This window comes from Leucopleurus acutus (genome assembly GCF_964270905.1).
Source record: "Leucopleurus acutus genome assembly, chromosome: 1".
Classification (NCBI taxonomy): Eukaryota; Metazoa; Chordata; class Mammalia; order Artiodactyla; family Delphinidae; genus Leucopleurus; species Leucopleurus acutus.
This window is the reverse complement of record NC_139142.1, coordinates 19,446,648-19,452,786: the sequence shown is the minus strand read 5'-3', so window position 1 is coordinate 19,452,786 and position 6,139 is coordinate 19,446,648.

The following is a 6,139-nucleotide window of genomic DNA, read 5'->3' as shown; positions in this document are numbered from 1 at the left end:
CATATTTATAGGTGGCTAGAGAGAAGGATATGTATACAATACAACAAATTCGACAAAATGTTAATAACTATATAGTTTTAGCTATTGGAATATGTCTATTCACTGTACAATTTTATATATGTTTAAAATATTAATGATAAAATGTTGGGGATAGATTAAAAGAAACTAATACCACAAAAGGAATGATTGTTCGCTCTTATGTTTACCTCTATATTTATATCTATATCCATATGTATCCAATACATATAGCAGCAGGAAGGAATTATAAAAACATTAAGTGAAAGAAATTGGACCAAAAAACTATATACTCTATGATACCATTATTATGAAGATCAAGAATGGGCAAAAGTAATACATGATAATATAAATGAGAAAATTGTTGCCTATGGATGTGGTGATGGCCTGAAAGAAGCAAGAGGGACCTTCGGAGGTGCTGGAAATGCTCTAAATCTGGATCGAGGTGGTGGTTAAATGAATGTATACATGAGCCAAATCCATCACTGGTAAAATTAAGATTTTACCCAAAAGAAAAATATTGAAATAAAAACATTTTAAGATTTTTTAAAATGCTAAGATGACTCATGTACAATATAATTTTAATAAAGGAAATACTAAAGAATGTTCTTTATCAGAAGAATAGCTGCAGGTAGAAGCATGAAGAAACAGGAAAGAATAAGGAGCAACATAAAAGGTAAGTGTATAGGCAAATCTAGATATAAAATCATTTTAATTGTTTTATTGTGTTTAAAATGTGTATCAAATAAAATTAAATGATTAAGGTAGCAAACAGAGAAGGAATAGATACGCTGAGTTAAGGTTCTCTAAGGTCACTGAGTCATGAGAAAATTGCAGAAGTCCTAACTTATGTAAGTTTTATACATCAAAATTTTAGATTGTAGTCTCTTTAAGAACCATAAAAATAATAATAAAAGGTATGAAACTAGCAAGTCATAAGAAAAAATTGTTTTACAAATAAGTAGACAAGAATTAAGATATAAAGGTAATAAAAAATGATATACAGGCATTTAAGTATTTAGGGTTGAAGTGCACAGTAGTATACAACAATCTTTGATATGCCTACAAAATGAAATAAATTGATGACTAGAATGATAAATGAAAAGATATATAAATATGTAATAAGCTAAGCTTTGCAACATGAGAGAAAGTTAGATGCTACACTTAAGCCCAAATATGTCAATAATTACAAAAATTTGTGTTAAATAATTAATTAAAAGCAAATATTGTCAAACTGAGTTTGAAAGGGAATAAAACAAAAAAACAATTCTGCTTACAACTTGCTTTAAATATGAAGACACAGAAGAAAAATAAAAAAGCAAAGGAACTGAACAATGTTAACCAAAAGAAAACTCATGTGACTATACTATTATCAGACAAATAGAATTTAAGGTAATACTACTAAGATGAAGAGATATATCTGAAAATGATATAAGGGTTATTGACCAACATATGTAAAATTTTAAATCTGTATGTACCTAATAACATAATGTCAAAATATATAAACCAAATGGGCAGAAACCAAAAGGGGAACTATTCAAATTCACAATGATATTGGAAGATTTTAACCTATTTTTCTTAGTCACAGGCAGAATAAGCAAACACACAACAAATCTGTAAGGATAAAGAAAAGTTCCATTATGAATGACAATTATGATCAGATTTTTATATTTGTAACATAGTACCAACAACTGAAGCATACTAATTCATTTTAAGGGCACATGGGATATTAACAAAAATAAAAATATGCTAGGAAATGAAGCGAGTATATTATCTTACTAACGTGAATTGAAGATAGACAACAATTAAAAAAATATAATTATAAAGTACCAAATATCTGGATATCAAGTAGAATATTTCTACATTGCCAAGGACTTAAACACATACAAAATGAAAATTATAGAATGTTTTGAACTCAGCAAAACTTGAAAATATGGATTTATAGACTTCTGAAGCGAGAATGTTTATATTCAACTTGGAGAGAGTCAGCACTCTTCAGTTGTGGTGTCTTTAATTCTGTTCTCCAGCTCCTGATATGTTGTATTGGCCAAAACCTTGTCAAGAAATGACTAATCTGGAACTCTGGTTATCTATTTTATCTCTTTTCTCTCCGATTCCACCCTCCCCTCTAAGAAGTATCTTTCCCTGTGCTTAGAACAATGTGCACCACATCATTTCATAGTTAATAATCCATAGATATTCATTCTCATAGAAACTCATTATATCCATTTTCTTGCTGTGAAAGTTGGATCAATATTGGCTAAAATACACACACAAGAAGTTAGATGATCCAGAATATATATGTGAGCTCCATCATCATCATCATCACAACAAACACTTTCATAGTTCTGTCCATAAACTCAGCCTTAAAACAAGTCTTTTAAATGGGTACTATTTTATACCTCACTTATACATGATGACACTCAGGCAGGAAATATTAAATAAGTTTTTCTGGTAATAGAGTTAATAAATGCTGACTTAATTTGAACGAAAGTAGCCTAGCTCAAAAGTATGCTCTTAGCTACTATGCTATGCTGCTTCTTATAAATATAGTGCATGAAAATATACCCAAATATAGGCATTTTTTTCATCAAGTGCCACCTAACTTTTTGTAATTAGGTTCTCTGGGTTAATCTAATGTATCCTAATTTTAGAGTTTACTAATCAAGAAAACTTTGACTTTATTGTACTAGATTTTTTTTATTAGAGAACGATAACCTACAAATTGATTAAATCTTTGCTGACTAGCTATATGCTTTTTACCCTTTAAAGCAACTGACAAAGGATTGATCTCCAAAATTTATAAGCAGCTCATGCAGCTTAATAACAAAAAAACAAACAACCCAATCCAAAAATGGGCAGAAGACCTAAATAGACATTTCTCCAAAGAAGATATACAGCGTGCCAACAAACACATGAAAGAATGCTCAACATCACTAATCATGAGAGAAATGCAAATCAAAACTACAATGAGATATCATCTCACACCAGTCAGAATGGCCATCATCAAAAAATCTAGAAACAATAAATGCTGGAGAGGGTGTGGAGAAAAGGGAACCCTCTTACACTGTTGGTGGGAATGTAAATTGATACAGCCACTGTGGAGAACAGTATGGAGGTTCCTTAAAAAGCTACAAATAGAACTACCATATGACCCAGCAATCCCACTACTGGGCATATACCCTGAGAAAACCATAATTCAAAAAGAGTCATGTACCAAAATGTTCATTGCAGCTCTATTTACAATAGCCCGGAGATGGAAACAACCTAAGTGTCCATCATCGGATGAATGGATAAAGAAGATGTGGCACATATATACAATGGAATATTACTCAGCCATAAAAAGAGACGAAATTGAGCTATTTGTAATGAGGTGGATAGACCTAGAGTCTGTCATACAGAGTGAAGTAAGTCAGAAAGAGAGAGACAAATACCGTATGCTAACACATATATATGGAATTTAAAAAAAAAAATGTCATGAAAAACCTAGGGGTGAAACAGGAATAAAGACACAGACTTACTAGAGAATGGACTTGAGGCTATGGGGAGGGGGAAGGGTAAACGGTGACAAAGCGATAAAGAGACATGGACATATATACACTACCAAACGTAAGGTAGATAGCTAGTGGGAAGCAGCCGCATAGCACAGGGAGATCAGCTCGGTGCTTTGTGACCGCCTGGAGGGGTGGGATAGGGAGGGTGGGAGGGAGGGAGACGCAAGCGGGAAGAGATATGGGAATATATGTATATATATAACTGATTCATTTTGTTGTGAAGCTGAAACTAACATACCATTGTAAAGCAATTATACTCCAATAAAGATGTTAAAAATAAATAAATAAATAAATAAATAAATATATGGTAGTATGCAACTACTTCAGATCAGGAGGCATTATGGTTAGCTGTCTTGCCAGAGCATGGCCTTTCAATGCAAATGCCTACATTCAAATATCAGTTTATTATTTGAACCAATTCAGTGAATTCCTAGTTGTACAAGGTCAGGCAAGTTACACAGACTTCCATAATGCCAGTTTCCCCATGTGTAGAGTTAAGATGATAATCCCTGTTCCATGGGAAAGTATTAAATAAAATAGTGCAGGTAAAACACATAAAAATCTTTGTATACTAGTTGAAAGAGAGACAGAGAAAGAGAAAAACACAGAGACAGAAAAAGAGAGTTGTTAATAGTTAAACTGAAGCATATTAAAATTTTAAGAGTTTATTTGAGTAAAAAATCAATTTGAATGGGGCAGCATCCAACCTAGCAGATAGAAAGGAGACCTGAGGAGTTGTACACAATAAAAGACTTTTATTTTTTTTTCTTTCTCATTCTGGAACAATCAATCATTTTACTTTCCTTGCCTACTCTTCATACACAGCTTTTTTCCTTTTACTCTTATTATGCCTAAGTAGTTTTAATTACGTATATTGATTGGAATTTTATCCCGTAGAATCCTTACTTTCTAGTAAAAACTAAGAAGTGAGCAATTGTGGACAGTATTCTATGGATTGGCAAATTTATAAATACATTTTGTAATTTCTAGAAGTATATTCTTCTTCACAGTAAAATTTCCAATGTGGCACAAAACATTTTTATTAATAGACCCAAATATCTTTAGTTTCTCTGTAAAAGGAAACTGAAGGTAGATAACTCTGTGTTCAGTAATTAATGTTTTAGTATTTTATCTGTTGGAAATGATCTAGGTATTCAATGCATATCCATTAGATAATTTATCTCAGTGTAACTAAAATTTCGAGATACCAAAATTATTTTGGAAACTATTTTTAAGTAGACATACCATAAAACATAATTATTACTGAAAAGATTATTTATAATCTTTTATCTTACATCTATTTAATTTACTTGTTTTTTACAATGATATTTAAGTTAGTCATGAAAATTTCATGAGACATTAAACACCTAACCATCAGCCTAAGTTATCTTTCTTACCGACAAATTCTGTCTGTAACAGAGAGAACATGAGCTTATTAGGCTTTCAGTAAATGTAGATAGAAAAGAATAGTATATTTAAGGTTGATAACTCTAAAGACATGCTTGTTTTAAGTAAACAAACAAACTGAAACTAGCTTTTATTTACCAAAGATTATCCTAGCTCACGTGACCTTGAAAAACATTTGAGTTAGTTTCTGTACTTCTGAAAGTATACTTGATCTATATAAATCAAGCTTGACTTTAAGCCAATTAAATAGAGCTCTTTACAAATTAATTTTGAAAATGCCATCCAGAGAAGAAAAATCACACACCTATAAAATACATACATATACGTAATATAAACATACAGACAGACACAAACAGAGATCTTAGAGCTTTTATTTTAAAATTTTAGCCATGAGACAGGTGCAATAATGCAAAAATCACTATTTTATAGAAGAACAGTTCGATCCAAATTGTGTTTCTGGCAGATGGAATAAGTGAAATTTATCTGCTCAGACAGTTAAACCTTTTTACTAATATTTGTGAAAAAGATTTTAAGATTTTTCATAGACCTAGTTTTCAAAATAGCCTCTTTTTTTTTTCTCTCCTTCTGATAAGAATTGCCTTGGTTCCCAGAGAAGATCAGGGGAATACTTCTATCTCAAAAGGCATAGAGAAAGTAAACAAGTTCCGCCAAGATGGACTTTTTTCTCCTAAGTCCAGGTCTTTTACAATATCTGTATGTCTTCCGAGATAAGTAAGGGAGGTTTGGGGATTTGTAAAAAGGTAGATGGAATTTGAATTGTTTCTAGGGTCACATTTCTGTGCTTGTTAAGACTTGAATTGTAAGACAGGTACAGTTGTTTTAATTCTTCAAATAATTGGGCTACAACCTGAATGATGGGGAGGCTGATACACCTTCCAACTACACTTTCTTTAATTTGCTTCTGTATATATCAGGGAGAAGATCTTCAGCTAAGATGGAAATCAAAATATTCCTACATTGTACATTTAGAGCTGTGTGCCTTTGGAATGTTTGAATAGATTCCTCCACAAAATCTTCAGAATATTTTTCTTTCCCTTTGGGTATATAATTTCATTTTAGTTGTGTGGAGAAGGCCTAAAACAGTTTCTATCAGACCCTGAATATCAGCTTACAATCTGGCCAACTTTTGACCATAGAGATAC